The 17,697-nt window shown below is 38.3% G+C and overlaps 1 protein-coding gene and 1 pseudogene across 2 annotated transcripts in view; both read left to right on the top strand.

Annotated features, from left to right (window-relative positions):
- Positions 1-17,697, top strand: part of SLC44A5 (solute carrier family 44 member 5) — a 317,439-nt gene that overhangs the window by 197,206 nt on the left and 102,536 nt on the right. The gene's annotated exons all lie outside the window — the stretch shown is intronic.
- LOC141579696 (microtubule-associated protein 1 light chain 3 beta pseudogene) lies at positions 10,796-16,802 on the top strand (annotated as a pseudogene).

The following is a 17,697-nucleotide window of genomic DNA, read 5'->3' on the forward strand; positions in this document are numbered from 1 at the left end:
GCATGAGATGAATCTTGAAAATTCTAAACTTATATCCATCTTGGGACTTTGTAATTGTTACTCCTCTAACTGAAATAATGTTGGCCCCAGACCTTTGCATGGCTGGTTCCCTATTATCATCCAAATCTTAACTGCCATTGCCTGAGGCCCCTTCATGACAACCCAGTTCTCTATTCACTGTCTACCACATCATTTAATTGTATTTCCTTTATAGTATTCATCACTGTTGAAAACTTCTTTATTCATCTTTTTTGCTTACATAATTAATGTCCTGTCTAAAATATCAGGTCTATGAGAAGCAAGAATCTTGCCTATTTTGTTCATCAGTAACCCCCGGGGTGAGAAAAGTTCCTAGCACATAATATATATTTGTTGAATGACAAAATGAACTATTATCCTAGCTTCAAAACCAAGGATATACTGGAAATAACAGAAAGTAGTTGAAATGAAGGCAGGACACCATTTAGAAGACTCTTTCAGTAATCTAGCTGACGAAAAAGTTAAAACCTAGACTAAGGCAATGGCTCTGGGAGAGAAGAAATCTAAGAGGTAATAAGAAGGCAAAAATCTACACGGTTCTGGGACTGATTGTATGTTAGAGGTCAGAGAGCGACTCAAGCATGGCTGTGTATAATAACTAAATAGATTGTGATTATATTCACCAAGGTAGGGAACACATGAAAAGGAGCAGGAACGATGGTGAAAAGCAGAGAAAATCATGAGTCTAGGTTGTGAAATGTGGAGTTTGAGATGCTTGTGGCCTATCCAAGCAGGAATATTTAGTAGAAAGTCAGACATATGCTTCTGAAGCTCTTTGAAATACTGATTTATTTCTTTGAACTTAAAAAAGTATCTAAATAAAAGGGGAAATTTGAAAGAATGTTAAAATCTAATAGAAAAACGTGTAAGTTTTCTCTGAGAATTACTTCCTGATCATCCCTAAACTGAGCTTCAGAACCTTCCTTGATACCAGTCAGAGTACTCTGTGTGCTTATAATACTGTGTTGTAATTAGTTGTTTGCTTGGCTAACTCCTCGATTAAACTGTGAGTTCTGCCAAGTAGAGCTGCATATAATAGATCTGTAAATAGCAGTTAGGATCATGTTACACCCTCTATTCAAATGTCATGAATGAATTCCCATTGCTTAAAAGTTAACTCCAAATGCCTTAACGTGATATTAAAATCTCAACACCAATTTGTCTTACCGTATCTACCTAAACTACTCCCTCACTGGGGTTTCTAAACCCTTGAATGAACTCTCTGTTGAACCAAACCAGTTGTGTTCATTCCTGCAGGATCTGAAAATGGATTTTGTCAGTGTCCTAGAATTACCCTAACCTAGGGATGATGACTGGTACTAACAAATCTCACAAGAGACTGATGTATAAAACCGGAATGCCAGTGCAATCATTTCTACTGTGAAACGTATTTACTGAGAAGGTCTGATGTTCCTTCTGGCCTGACCAGCACCTTGCTCCCGTTAGGCAAACTACACAAGAAACCTACTTGTCAAACTTTGAACTTTGTTGATGGATGTATAGTCAGAACAAGGAGATTACATGAGTAGATTGGCTAATGGCATCAGGCTTTGCCAGCCTCTGCTGTCTTTTGCCAGACCCAGATCCTTACATTGGATCCTCATATCAATTTGTCTTGGTGCCTTACCCTGGAGAGTGCTTAAATGAGCAGGGCTGTCTGATCCTCCTTTGCACTTCTCTTTAGATATGTTAATAAATTTAAAAAGTTTAAAATCAAGGCTTGCTGGCTTGGGAGGCTTACAGTCTCATGGAGGTGACAGAACATTATATGTCATGTGTGACTATGTACATTCTGTATTGATCCATAGAAATCTCAGAAAGCAGTATCATTGTCTGTGCCTTCACATCTGGGGAAGCATCTTACTGTCCCATCAGGTGGTAGTCTTCCTTGCTCCATGGCCCTGCTCGGGATCTACCTCTTCTGCCTCAGTCTCAGAGTCCCTCCCCTCCACTGAAATCCTGCAGCTTTTCCTGTGGATGGTAAACAGCACATGACACTGGTGATTGCTCTTTAGTTTTTGGTACTCATGTATTGTCTCATCATCTGGTTTGTAATTCCCTTGAAGGACAGAGATCTGCACTCAGTATGTGTGTGAGTCATGAATGATGAGGACTGGCTCCCTCCCCCTGTCAACATAGTACTGGGTAGAGCACCTGCTCCTTGGATGGCATTCTGTTGTAAGGAATGGAATTATTTCTTCCATGGCTGTGCTTAAAAATGTCAAGATTCTATTAATTTGCATCCTCTTTCAGCTGAGTTTTCTATTTGAAAAATAAATAAATAAATAAATAAATTCGATCTCCATGTCCTGAGAAGATAGTACAGGCCTTTATTACAGGTGCCAACTTTAGCAATTTGGACTTTATTTTTCCAGACTGGAATCACAGGTGAAGCAACTAGTCATGACATTTTAATGATTTTTCTCCAACACAAAAAGAATGAGATAAACAGAATAAATTGAACTTTTTGTACTGGGACCTGTAAATCTTTGACCAGCTTTGACACAGCATACTCAAATCTACACTGTGGACAGTGTCATGCCCTCTGTGGATACTTCATAAAAACTAATTGAATTGAAAAACAGTCTGAGGTGTATTCCATAAGCTCTAGTAATGCAAATAGTTCAGAGGACTGTGGTACTACTGTCCTATTACCTGAGCATCTCATTTAGGAAACTGAACTCCCATATCACACCCACGTCATCTGAAAATGGTGTAGGATTTGGTTAGCTTCTCAGCAAGAGTGTTAAATAATGACGTTACAGTCCTAATGTTCAAACCTATGAGTGAAGTTTATATATGGTGGCTGTTTTGCCTCAAATGTGACAGTTCTGTGGCCATTACTCAGCCTCTTATGAGGGTCATCCTGTGTTTATCCATAGGTTATATGCCACACTGCTTCCTCCCCATCCTTGTTTTCTTTCATTCCTGCAACAAATATTTGTAGTGCACATTAATCTATGATAAGAATTATGCCAGTTGGTAATAATGCAAAGATAGGATGTCCTTGTCCTCAAGGAATAAGCAAATAATAGAAGAGACAGACAACTGGGAAGATTTTACAGTTCAAGTACTGCTGTGGAAGGGAGAACAGAGGACCTGGCTCTCAGCAGTGGATGCCTTGTGTGGCTGCTGTTCCAAAGATTAACTTTAATTTATTCTCTTTCAACAAATATTTATTGGTCATCTATTATGTGCTCTGTCTCCTCTAGGCATTAGAGATACAGTGATGAGCAAGGTAGGCAAGGTACCTGTTCTCTTGGATAACAGGACAGATAACATCTGAGAAATGAACCTGACAATTCCATAAGATGAGTAAGAAGAAGAAAGTAAAACAGGGTGATGTGATAGTGCCTAACTGAGTGTGTGGAGGGGAGCATTCATTTCGATTTGGTTATCAGGGAGGATTTCTCTATGGAGGTGGTAACTGAAATGGGACTTGAATGATAAGGAGAAGCCAGCCATGCAAAGACTGAGGACAGAGCATTTCAGATAGAGGAACAGCAAAATGTAAAACTCCTAAGCAGGAATAAGCTTAGGATGTTCAAGGAGCAGAAAGAAGTCCAGTGTAAATGCAGCATGGTGGATGGGGGCAGGGCAGTGGGGAATGGGTTGGTAGGAGACCCCTGTAAGCATGTTACAGTAAATGCAATGGAAAAGCCATTGGAGGGTTTTAGAAGGAGAGTAAGTTAATCTAATATGTTTAAAAAACTCATTCTGACTGCTGTACGGAGAATGGCTTTTAAGAGTCCAGATGCAGGAGCAGGGAGATCAATAGGAAGCTTTTTCAGTCACCTAAGTGGAGGAGTCAGTGACTTGGACTAGGGTGGCGGTAGTAGAGATGGAGAGATGTGAATGGATTCAAGATATGCCTGGTGGCAGTGCTCATTGATGTGAATGGTAAGAGAAAGGAAGAAATCAGGAGTAACTGCTATTTAGATCTACGGCATGAACAGTTGGGTGTGTGTCAATCCCCTGTACTAAGAGTGGAAAGATTAGTGGGGGAGCAGATTTTCTAGGCAGAAATCAAGACTTCTGTTTGGGCTGTGTCAAGTTTGAGATGTGGAATAGACATCCATGTGATGATGCTCTGTGGGAGCCGGGAGGTCAGGGAAGAATAAAGTGAGGGCTGGAGATTGAGAGTTGGGAGTCATTGGCATTTAGATCATATTTAAAGCCAAGTGTCTGGATGAGATCTCTTAGAGGGTGGAGATGAGACCCAAGGGCAAAACTCTGGATTTGACAACACTGGGAAGTCAAGCAGAGGTGGAGAAGCCAGCAAAGGAGCACTCAGTGAGCTAGGAGAAAAGCCAAAAGTATGCCATGTTGTGGACGCTAAAAGAAGAGAAATTCAAGAAGGGACCACTGGGTCTGGCAATATGAAAGCCATCAGTGACCTCATCACAGGCAGCCTCAGTGACATTGTGGGGCTCGAGTCTGACTGGGGAGAGTACATTAGAGAATGTGAGGTGAAAACTCAGAGGTGGCCACTAGAGACAACTCTTGCAATATGTTTTATTGGAGGATGAGAGGAATCTGGGATCAAGTAGAATTTTCTGAAGATAGAAGATGCTAGAACATGGTAGTACGTGGTGCTGGAGGTGATCCAGGATACTGATGATGGAAGAGAAAGGGGAATTTCCGGGAGTGAAGTTCTGAAGGTAGAACCCAGAACACAACTGGAGAGTCTGGTCTTTGGTAGGAACAGGGATTCCTAATCTAGACTGCAAGATGGTGAGCAGGGAATAGAGTAGAGATGTTGAGTGTCAGTACTTTTGGTGATGAAAAGAAGAAAGATTCTTACTGGTTGCTTTTAATTTCTCGATGAATTCTGAGATAAGGTCATCACACAGGATGGGCTGGCCAGGGTAGGGGTGGAGGTGGCAGGTCCAGGTACAGCAGAAAGAAAAAAACAATCATTTTTTGAAAGTGGGAAAGTGAACATACATGTATTATTAATGCAGAATATATATATGTATATATACATTATTGTATTTCCCATATAGAGAGTATTATTCGAGTCTCAGAAAGACTTAAGGGAACCTAAAAACTGGTGATTGTTCTGATGGAGCATAAAGATATTTAGACACATATTAGATACCTGAAGTATGTCACCCAGAAGATCCTGAGGAAGCTGTTCCTGGCTGGCAGTACTCTGGGGTACTTCACATTGAAGGAGGATCTGGAATAATATTTTGAAGGAAGGAACTTACTGACAAAGGAGGCATCCTTTATGTGATGACTTAGAGATAGGAAAGCATGTACCATGCAAAGCAGATTTGCATTGCTAGATTGAAAAGCAGAAGCTAGATATAACATACAGCTGAAAAATAGAGGGGGCCGGACACACACATGAACTACTGGCAGGATTTCATTTCAGTTATAATAGAGAAGGGAAAAAAAAAAAAAAGAAGGCTAGGCAGATTCCAGATCACACATTAATTTATTCCTTCATTCATAACTCTTATCTGTTGTGCACTGTGGGGCATAGAGAAATGAATGACACAGACAGCTCTCAACTGAAAATTTTAACTACCAGCTTTAATATAAAAAAGAATGACTTACTAAATAGAGGTGTAGGCACAATTCAGGGGGACAGAGCAAAATGAGTAAAATGAATAATTATTGCTGATTGGAAGGACCAAGAAGTGTTCCTTGAAGGTATCACTTGAGACGGACGTCGGAGGAGGACAATCAGATAGAGAATGAGGAAGAGAATTAGACTGATGAAGGCATGTGTTGCAGACGGGGTTCTCCAGAAACAGGTGCTTAGATGGAGTTTGGGGTGCAACCCCTTATTAGAGGTCAGCACCTGTGAAAAGAAGGGGAGGGGAGTGGGATTACACATAGGGAGATGTTAATCTGCCACCACACCACGCAAAACCCCAGCCCATGTTTCAGGGAGCTCTGGACTGAGCACTGCCCTGCCCAGGGGTCTGGAGTAACATTGAAATGGGTGTACCTCTGACCTCACCTGGCTCAGTTCCTGATTTGTCAGCTGTCCTGGATGGGTGAAGCCACTGTAGTGGACCCTCAAGATGCTGGCAGCTAGAGGCTGTCTGTAACCACACTCACCTCAGCCAGGCAGCAAGTTCTTTCTTGAAGGGGAACCTGGGTGGCACATCTTTCTATGGACTATAGTGTGTGAGGGCACGGCTTGTCCCATCATGTTCCAGAAGAGTTGGAGCAGAGATGAGGGCAAAAGACATGTGGAGGCAACTTCTCTCCTGGCTGTATATCTGAAAAAAAAAAAAAAAAAAAAAACCAAAAAACACTAATTTGAAAAGATACATGCACAGCTGCTTAATGAATTTGGTAGCAGGGGCGAGGGGCGGGGAAGACCATACATTGTGTCCATTTTCACTGGGATCAGTTATTCTTGGATTATAGTGTCCTTGACGGTTCACTCTGCACAGGCGTCTAACCCTTTACCTTTAATGTGATTACAAGTAAATTGTCACCAAGGGCCTCATATCCTCTCTTTTTGGAGAAGCTAATACTCATCTTTATTACCATGTACCTGTATCAGAAAGCCCATACCTATGTCAGAAGAATGTATTAACATGTATTCACCAAACATTGTGCTCAGGCTGTTTTGCTATTGAATGGATTTTTTTTTCCTCACTTGCTCTCAATCCATCATTATATATATTTTAAATGCGAATTCTCTGGGTAGGGGGACTGGGAAGAGAGACTATTTTTCTGTTAAAAAATTACAGATAGTTTGTGTCCAGACAGAGCAGGAGCCCATGAACGGGCACCGTTGGGAAGCCAGCAGGGGTGGAAGGCGGCGTGCAGCTTCCGCGGGCTTGGCCCTGGAGGGTGGCGCTCACTTGTGACTGGGCTGCGGAAAGTGAGATGAGGACTCTGGGGGCAGTTTTAGCAGCAGCATCTCATTATTGAATTTCTCAGTCAGTCAGAAACCTGCAGTGTGGAGCAAGGTTACCAAGTCTAAACAGGAGCACAGAGGACTGGAGAAGATACAGATGATATCAGGAAGCAGAAAGGCAAGGCCTGGAAGTTTCCCTTCACTCACTAGCGTGACACCTTAACTGCTTCTTAGTGTAAGGACCCTGCATGGTTTTGATGCCAACGTTATTTTCTGGTTAGACCTGTGAGGAAAAACACCTGAATATCACAATTTACCTGGGTATTGATTTAATTTAAATCTTTTCCAAATTGTACATTAGTTTTCAAATGATTATTTTGCTTCGTTAGTTAAATAAGGAATTATTACCTAACTAGTGTATGCAACTAGCAGTTAAGTGTTACCTAAGACGCATTTCTATTTTGGTAATGAATCCATCACTTAGGCACACCCCTTCACTTGGTATGAGCTTGCCCTAATTCCGCATATGGTGTCCTAGAGGAAAGGAAGAGCTTTTTATTACTAGTCTTATAATTCCATATGGAAAAAGTGACAACAAACCTCACAGCTGTACATCTTCAAAGTCTGGACGTGACAAAATTAGACTAAAACTTCCCAGCACATATCATATTGTTAAAAATTTATCCAGGATGTCACTGTGTTTCATGATTTTCAATCATAGGCATCACTTTACATGCTCTGGAATTTTGAATTCAGATCAGTATGAGTTTATTTCAAACTGGAAGTCTATCTAATTGCTGAAGAGCCAGTTTCTCCACATTGGCAAAGTTGTGGCCCTGCAAATTATTACTTGTCATATGTTTTGGGTCATTTGTTGTCTCTTCTTCACAGGATGCTTTCTGTCAGACATGGTCAAAAAATAAAGCTGAAAATCCATGCTGAAAGTTGAAAGAAAACAAGTAATATTTGCTAAAATTTAAAGTAAAAAAATTTAATGCTAGATTTGATGGTCTCCACGTGTTCATTTCTTAAATGCTTCCTTCCTGAAAACACTCCCTGTATTGTGCATTAACGTTTTATAGGTCCCTCTTACTGAGAAGGGAAGGTTTGCCCCCTGCAGTAAGTGCAGCAAGTACTGCTCTCTCACAGTTGTGCGTGTGCTATTGCAACCTCTTTTTTCAGATTTCAGGTTTCAAACTTACAACCACATAAGCCATCTCCATATGCACGATCCATAATTTAATTTTCTCCTGTTCAGTAAAAGAGGGAACGAAACTCCATCTCTTCCTTCCTGGAAGAGGTTTGATTTCCCGTCCCGCTGCCATCATGCTCTTCCCTGAAACCCTAGTTTTGATGTTTGTGCGTAACGTTTGTACTGAGTTTATGAATTTATCCGATGCTCTTGGTTTCTATAAACTTGTTTATGATAGTGTTGATGTGTTGTTTATTGACTCTGTGATCTATTTTGGATTAGGAGACCATGTCTAGTTTCCTAACCTTATATGCCATCTGTATCATTTACAGTTCAGTCAGGGAGTTAATACTAACACATAAATGTTAGAGAGTTGTTTACTGCTAAACCGTGATGGTGATTGTAAGAGCAATAGGATTTCCAGTTATAGAAGAGAGAGCTCAGTGAAGTGCTAAAAATCAGATTTAATGTAGGAGAGAGCCTTTGAAGTGGGCCTAGGAAGATGGGTAAGATGAGAATTTTTAAAGAAAAGGACAATGTATTCCAAGTTAAGAAATATCAAGAATAAAGTCAAAGAGCCTTCATTCAATATGTGGAATACTGTCCTGAGCATACGGCTTCATCTCTTCTAAGTTTCCTGAATGAATATCTATCTGAAAATGTATATATATTATATATGTGAATATATATGAGATATATATATATGCATATTTGAGTCTAATTTGCATTAGAAGCTAGGCCCAACTATGGTTGAAACAACTTGTTTGACTGAGTTGTACCCTCTCTGAACTGGTCCAATTCTTTCATTGGATTGATCATACTGAATAATTGTCTTGATATTGAATAGATACACTTTCAGCATCCTTAATGAGGAACACAGTCATTTTCTCTCAATACGCCTGATTAACTTTTGTTGCCTAAAGGTGCCAAAATGTGAGAAGTCCTTGGGCCACAACTCTTGGTCTGAGACTTAAATTCTAATCCCCTGAAAAATCAGAAACCATGACACATGTTGAATGGTTTTTGCATCCTTGGGAATGCTCAGAGTAAAGTAAGAGTATGTTTTTTACTAGTTGGAATAACCATAGAAAGTGTTTTGTTTTAATGAATTTATTCATTTAATTAAGTAACATGGGGGTAAATTATTCAAATGATACAGAAAAGGCATGGAGTCCCTAGTACCTCAGAATCCTGCCTCAGAGATGGCAAGTGTTGTCAATGCCTTGTGCATCCTTTCAAATAAATGTGTGCATTTAAAAGTATATACTTGTGTGTGTATGCATAATATATATCTATGTATCTTCTATCCCTTTCTCTATATAAATAAAAGCATGCTGTACTAGCGTTCTGTGTGCATAGTATATTTGGGAAATCAGTTCATCAGTAAGTACAGAGCAGTCATAGGCATTTGAAGAGAGATCCTGAAGGAAATACATCGGGCTCTTAAAATTTTATTATTTGTACAATTTGAAGAAATATGTCTTCAATGCCCTTCTCTGTCTTCTACTCACATATAGAGGTCAAGTCTAAGTGCCCCCTTTCTAACTCTTAGCCCTAGTTACTCTCTGGCAGAATCCACTGGTCTCTCGTCTGTGTTCTGTAAATAAGTTATACATTATGCATACTCTATTTATGACCCTGATCATATGAAAGATATTTAATTGGCTTGTTTATCTGTTTTTATCAATGAGTAGATTGTGAGTCCCCTTAAACTTTTCTTTCTCTGAATCCTCATTCCTTATTACAGAGTCTGGTATGTAATAGGTACTCAATAAATATTTGCCTGATTAAAAAAAAGGGTGAGGCTCTTACCTTTCACTGTTCCTAGAATCCAAATTTTTTCCATTGTTGTTGCATTTGACTTGAATACTTATCTCCCCAGTGACGACTCTTTTTTTAAACCATGGAGCAGGAAAAGACATGGGATGAAAAATAAAACTTATAAGTCACCTGGAAATACTTATACAATGCACCTTTCATAAACTTATATGAGAAAAATAAATGATCCTTTCCATTTTGTATTGTGAATTGCTGAAAAAAGGCTGATATGGCCAAAATAAATCTACAACCTTCAGCCTGGAGCAATTGCCCATAGATGTGTTTGCATTCACACTTCTGGAAACTGCTCCATGATGTATGCACACATTTGTGTAATGCTCACAAAGATGCTTCACACCATTACTTCTAAAATCTTCATGTTTGGCTCAAGCAGTCTTCCTTAATAGCATCATGGATTGTGTTGCCATTTTATTAGACTACAGTGATGTATTTTCATTTATCTATGCTTTATTCATTTATATATCACCCTCCCTCACTTGCAATATTTAATAGAACTTTTGGTGTAAGTGCACATAGTTGAAAGAAGTTTTTTTAGTGGATCTGTTTTAAACATCCTTACCAAAAGCATGAGCGTTTTTCTTCATTTTGCTTTGAAGATCATTTAAGACTCATCTTTAAACTGCCTCATTATGTCTTTCAGAAATACAGTTCTCATATAACAACTAATCAGGAAATTCAAAGTATTTGAAATATGTTAGGAAAAACAGATGTTTGCTATTTAAAGTACTGCAGATGATTGTTATTTCTTTTTCTAGTCAAAAGACGTTCATAGCCACTAAATAAATGTATTGTCTTTAAGTGTTCATCCTTCTGTGTGACAGTGGTGGGAAGCCTTCACTCCTAGAGTTAGAAATGAAACTGTTCTGCTAATGTTCTGCTTAACTATTCATTTTGCACAGTAGGAAAGCTTGGGTTGGGAAAACATCAGTAAATTTCACTCTTCTTAGCTTAAAAGTGAAAAACAGACAATGGAAATAGCAGTTGTTGGCTGGCTGCTTTGAAATACTAGCATGCTGAAAGAATTCAATAGCTATTTTTTTTCACCCAAAATAAGCTTAGCTGATTTTGTAGAAAACTAAACCTTACAGATAAACATAGATGTTAAAATGTTAAGCAACTGAGCTAATGAAGCTAAATCTAAGGGAGCAGGAGTAGAAGTAGGAAGGGTTGTCCAAACATAAATAATTATGCACTGAATTCAACTATAGAATTTAAAAAATTTAGTATCATTTAATATTTGTGTTGAAACAGGATCATAACAATTATCCACTTACCTTTAGAAGAAGTTTAGAGTTTATTTGGTTCAGCATTCTGCTTTGGGATTACAGGCTTGGAGAGGTGGAAAGGCTTAACCAAGATTGTCTGATGACTTGGTGTCAAAGCTGGGGTTTGAATCCATGTCTCCAGGTTACGAGTCTAGAGTTCTTCTGTACTTCTCTGAAGTACAATAAACACATCACTTTTCATTTCACAGCAATATTTTGTTTTTCTTTTTGGTGGGTGGGGGACAAGCTGAGAGTGGGAGGAAAACCATATCTGTGCAATGGATGGAGAAAGAAGAAAAAGAATTAAGACTGGTTGGCAGATGAGGAGGAACTTTGGGAGAACAAAAACATCAATGGGGAAATGTTCTTGTGTTTCTGGCATATGGTGTACAGTGTGTGTCCTCTTCTCTGCCTTCTCGTGAACTCCTCAGAAATCATTAATTCCTGAACTCCATTGCAGAGTTGGATCACTTTTTATGGACATAACTAAAATGCTGAGGATGACCTCTGGGTGGATGGAGTCAAAAGCCCAGACTGCCATGTGGAGAACTGCCACACAATTATTTGAATAAGTCTCTTCTCTAAACTTTGAGCTCTACAAGAGTAAGCCATAGGTCTGCCTGTTCACCACTGTATCTTTAATACTAAGCACATTGCCTGGCAGGTAATACATGCACAATAAATTTGTTGAAATCTGTTAGGACACAAATACAAGATGACTACTTCTCTGCAAAGGATATGTATCAGGCACTTGATCTTCAGGACAGCTTAATCTCAGGACAACTCTACAAGGTGTTTACTTCTAACTGCCATTTGTATATTAGGGAGCTGAAACTTGGGGGCAGCAAGTCACTATGCAACGGCACACAACACATTAGTGGCAAAGCTGGTATACGTGAGATAATGGTAGGGTTATCTGGCTCCAAGTGTCAGAGCTGGGGGCGATTCAAGATGGCAGCATAGGAAGACTTTGGACTTACTCCACCCACAGACACACTGAATCTGCACCTACTAGAACAATTCCTCCTAAAGAAGAACTGAGGGCTGATTAAACAGCTTCTGCACAATAACAAGAGGAGAGGCAGAGGCATAATACCGACAGGAACCCCAGCCCTGATGCAGTGATCTGCAGTAGGGAGGGATAACACTGAGGTGCCTGTGTGCGGACTTATCCACTGTGGGGTGTGGTAAAAAAAACAATGGGTTAAAGGGCACTTAGACTATACGTGAAGGAAATCCATTTACTAAACTTAGAGTGTCTGCCAAAAGGACAGGGAACTACATGAACTCTCTCCAGGGTCAGAGGCCCTGGAAAATGCCTTTTTTGGGGTATTCTTTCTCCACCTGGGTAACAGGATGGGAACATGGTTTAGGCACTTTGGCTGCCTGTTAAGACTGCCCTAGCATGCCCCAGGCCCCTAGCCCATACCAGCTGAAGCCCCTCTGCCTCCACTCCAACGTGTCCCTTGCCCCATGCTTGCACTTGCCCTAACTCTAACCTTCCTGCTAAGGCAGCTCTGGTGCAGAGCTCCCTGGAGCAGCCCAAGCCTGCACCCGCTTCAGCTTCATCCAGCCTGCTAAAACCGCTTGACACATCCAGTCTGTACGTCAGATGCCCCTACAAGAGACCACACCATTAAAACCAGGAGAGGCGCCTGTTTTGCCTTATTCATAGAAACAAATGCAGAAAGTTAAACAAAATGAAGAGTCAGATGAATATGTTCCAAACAAAAGAACAAGATAGAAACCCAGAAAAAAACAAATGAATCAGAGATAAGTAATTTAATTAACAGAGTTCAAAGTAATGGTCATTAAGATGCGCACCAAACTCAGAAGAATGGAGGAACACAGTGAGACCTTCAACAAAGAGATGAAAGTATAAGGAAGAACCAATCAGAGGTGAAAAATAAAATGAAAAATACACTAGATGGAATCAACAGCAGATTAGATGCTACAGAAGAACAAGTCAGTGACCTGGAAGGCACAACAGTGGAAATCACCCAATCAGGACAGCAAAAAGAAAAAAAATTTAAGATGACGACAGTTTAAGGGACTTTCGTGACGACATCATGTGTATTAACATTTAAATGAATGGGGTCCCAGAATAAGAAGAGAGAGAGGGACAGAAAACTTATCTGAAGAAGTAACAGCTGAAAACTTTCCTATCCCGAGGAAGGAAACAGATGTCCAGGTCCAGGAAGCACAGAGTGTAAAACAAGGTGACCCTAAAGAAATCCATACTAAGACATATCATAATTAAAATGCAAAAACTTAAAGAAAGAATTTTAAAGCCAGCAAAAGAAAACTAGTTACATCAGCTGATATTTCAGCAGAAACTTTGCAGGCCCAAAGAAGAGTGGTATAATATATTCAAAGTGCTAAAAGGGATAAAATTTACAACTCTATCTGAAAAGATTATCATTTAGAATTGAAGGAGAGGTAAAGAGTTACCCAGACAAGCAAACCCCAAAAGTGTTCATCACCAGCATCAGCCTTACGTGAAATATTAAAGGGTCTTCTTTAAGTGGAAAAGAAAGGCCATCACTAGAAATAAGAAAATAAATGAAAGAAAAAAAGTCACTGGTAAAAGGCAACATATATAGTAAAGACAGTGGGTCAGCAACTCAAAAAGCAGATATGAAGGTTAAAAGACAAAATTAGTCAGTCAATTATAACTACAATAGGTAGTTAAGGGATACACAAAATAAAAATGTGTAGTTATGATGTAAAAAACATAAAATGTGGACAGTTCAAGCTGTCACCATCACTGCCTGGAGCTGCAGTGACCCTCCGCCTCGCTGCCCTTACCCGGCTGGCCATGCCATGCCATCGGAGAAAATCTTCAAACAGCACCAAACCTTTGAACAATGAGTAGAAGGTGTCCAGCTCTTCTAAGACAAGTATCCTACCAAAATCCTGGTAATAATAGAATGATATAAGGGTGAGAAGCAGCTTCCTGTCCTGCATAAAACAAATTTCCTAGTGCCTGATCACGTCAATATGAGTGAACTCATCAACGTTAATTAGAAGGTGCTTACAGCCCAATGCTAATCAAGGCTTCTTCCTCTTAGTGAATGGACGCAGCATGATGAATGTGTCAATGGCAAATTGTGAAGTGTATGAAAGCAAGAGGGATGAAGGTGGATTCCTTTATATGTTATATGCCTCTCTGGAGACTTTTGGGATGAAATTGTCCGTGTAAGACTAGAAAAATGCATCTGTTCTAGGATTTTTTTAGACCCTTACCAAGGAATAAAAAAGGGATGTTACCAACTGAGATTGATCAAGGACAAGACAAGGGTGGCCAATCTCATTACTTTTATTCAACATGGTATTGGAAGTTCTAACCATGGTAACCAGACAAGAAAAAGGAATAAAATGCATTCAAACTGGAAGAGAAAAAGTAAAACTGTTACTGTTTGCTGACAACACGACTGTATATAGAATGCCCTAAAGACTCCACCAAAAACTATTAGAACTAATAAAAGAGTTCAGTAAAGTTACAGAAAACAAAATTAATGCACAGAAATCTGTTGCATAAGTACAGATACACTAGTAATGAACTATATGTAAACAACAAGTTTCTACTGTGTAGCACAGGGAACTTTATTCAATATCTTATAGTAGCCTATAATGAAAAAGTATATGAAAAGGAATATATGTATGTATATGTACGACTGAAACATGTGCATTAGAAATTGACACAACATTGTAAACCAACTATACTTCAATAAAAAAGAAATGAAGAAAACAATTCCATTTAGTATTGCATCAACAAATAAAATACCTATGAATAAATTTAACAAAGGAGGTAAAAATGTACTCTGAGAACTAAGGAATTGATAAAGGAAACTGAAGATGACACAAATAAATGGAAATACACTATGAGCTCCTGGGTTGCAAGAATTAATATTCTTAAAATATCCATGTTACTCAAAGCAATCCACAGATTCAATGCAATTCCTTACAAAATACCCATGGCATTTTTCATGGAACTAGAACAAATAATTATGAAATTTGTATGGAACTACAAATGACCCCAAATAGCCAAAGCTATCTTAAGAAAGAAGAACTAAGCTGGAAGTATTATGCTCCTTGATTTCAAAGTATACTACAAAGCTGTAGTAATCAAAGCAATATGGTACTGGCACAAAAACAGACACATAGATCAAGAACAGAATGGAAGGCCCAGGAATAAAGCCACCCTTATACGGACAATTAGTCTATGACAAAGAGTGCCAGAATATGCAGTGAAGAAAAGACATCTCTTCAATAAATGGTTTTAGAAAAACTGGACAGCTGCATGCAAAAGAATCAAACAAGACAATTCCCACACCACATACAAAAGTAAACTCAAAATGGATTAAATACTTAAATATAAGATCTGAAACCATAAAACTCTTAAAAGAAAACATAAGTAGTAAGTTCTTTGACAATAATTTTAGCAGTATTTTTCTGGAGCTCTCTCCTCAGGAAAGGGCAGCAAACACAAAAATAAGCAAATGAGACTACATCAAGCTAAAAAGAACTGCACAGCAAAGGAAACCATCAACAAAACAAAAAGGCAACCTACTGAATGGGAGAAGATATTGCGAACGGTGTATCTGATGAGGAGTTGATTTCCAAAATGTATAAACAACTTATACAATTAAATAACAAAAAACCAAAAACAGAAAACAACCCAATGAAAGAATGGGCAGAGGACCTGAACAGACATTTCTGCAAAGGAGACATTTAGATGGCCAAAAGAATCATAAAAATGTGCTCAACATGACTAATCATCAGGGACATGCAAATCAAAACCACAACGAGATGTCATCTCACACCTGCCAGAATGGCTATTGTCAAAAAGTCAATAAAAAAGTGTTAGCAAAGGTGTAGAGAAAAGGGAACATTTGTGCACTGTTGGTGGGAATGTAAATTGATGCAGCCACTATGAAAAACAGTGTGAAGTTTCTTCAAAAAACTAAAAATAGAACTAGCATACGATCCAGCAATTTCACTCCAAGCTATTTATCTGAGGAAAATGAAAACACTAATTGAAAAAGATACACACACCCCAGTGTTCACTGCAGTATTATTTACAATAGCCAACTGTGAAAGCAACCTAAGTGCCCACAGATAGATGAATGGATAAAGATATGATATGGTATACATATTATATATGTGCATATATATATATATATAAATGGTATATTACTCAGCCATAAAAAAGAATGAAACCTTGCCATTTGCAATAACATTTATGGACCTAGAGAGTATTATGCTATATAAGTCATACGGAAAAAGACACTGAGTCATGGGGATATAATATACACCATAGTGAATATAGTCAATAATATTGTAGTAACTTTGTATAGTGACACATGGTAACTAGATTTAAAATGGTGATTATTTTGTAATATATAAAAATACTGAATCACTATTTGTACATCAGAAACTAATGTAAATTGTAAGTCAGTTATACTTAAATATAGTTTCTTTCATGAAATTTAATTAGAAAAAGACACTAACTCCAAATTAACATATCATTTATAATTACATAATGTATGATTTTACAGATGCATGTGTAAATAAACTTGTAAGTCAGATATATAAATGGATCTTTGATTATTTAATCCCCTTCAATATATTTTGATTAAACCCTAAGCCCCTCTTTTAATCTTCTCACTGGGAAGGTAAGAACTTGTCATACATTTGGGGCTGTAATATTAGGTATATAATATTATTTCTGTCTGGCTTTTTTCTCTTCAGATAATCCACTTATCAAATTAGTATTTGTAAAAAGATAGGATTTGTTAGTTCTTAAGATGATGAAATGGGGAAAAGTAAACCTTTAGAGTGGAGCGTGTAATCACTACAAAGGAAATGCCAATGAATATAGGCAAGTAAACTTTGTCTATTAAAATCGAGTATCTGCAATTATATATAGGTAGAGATTTCTGAGAAATAAATGCTTTCTTTGATATCATAAAGGTATATATGAGCACCTTGTTATAATGACACTAAATTTTAATTTTCATTTTCTGCTATATACTTATGACATATTCATATTTCTTTATTTTTTGTCTTACTGTAGCAATCCAACAGTGATAAATAAGCATATCCACTTAGAATCCCAGCCTGATTTTCTGCAACGAGGTCATGTTATCATGTTTATTTGTGCTACCCCAACCTTTTACCAGACAGCTCGTAAGGGATTTGTGCATTAAATCTTTGAGTGCATCTGAAAAGCTTGCCTGGTAATTGGACAGAAAGAGACCCTTAAGTACAAGGTTACCTAACCCAAACCATTATTTCGGTCACATACTTCTCTAATATTAAGCAGTTAGGAAGACACACATATAATTAAATGATCTAATGAATATCTATTTGTCATTCAAAATATTGTTCTCATCAGAGAAAGGTGACAACTATTAATATTCACTCCTTTGGGCTATAACTAAAGGTGAACTTACATCTTTAGGCACATAGAATGGATTTGACCTCCCTCTACTTAAAAAAAAAAGTACATATCTTTGGCTTTTTTCTTT

The sequence above is a fragment of the Camelus bactrianus genome, chromosome 13 (genome assembly GCF_048773025.1).
Source record: "Camelus bactrianus isolate YW-2024 breed Bactrian camel chromosome 13, ASM4877302v1, whole genome shotgun sequence".
In the NCBI taxonomy this organism is placed as follows: Eukaryota; Metazoa; Chordata; class Mammalia; order Artiodactyla; family Camelidae; genus Camelus; species Camelus bactrianus.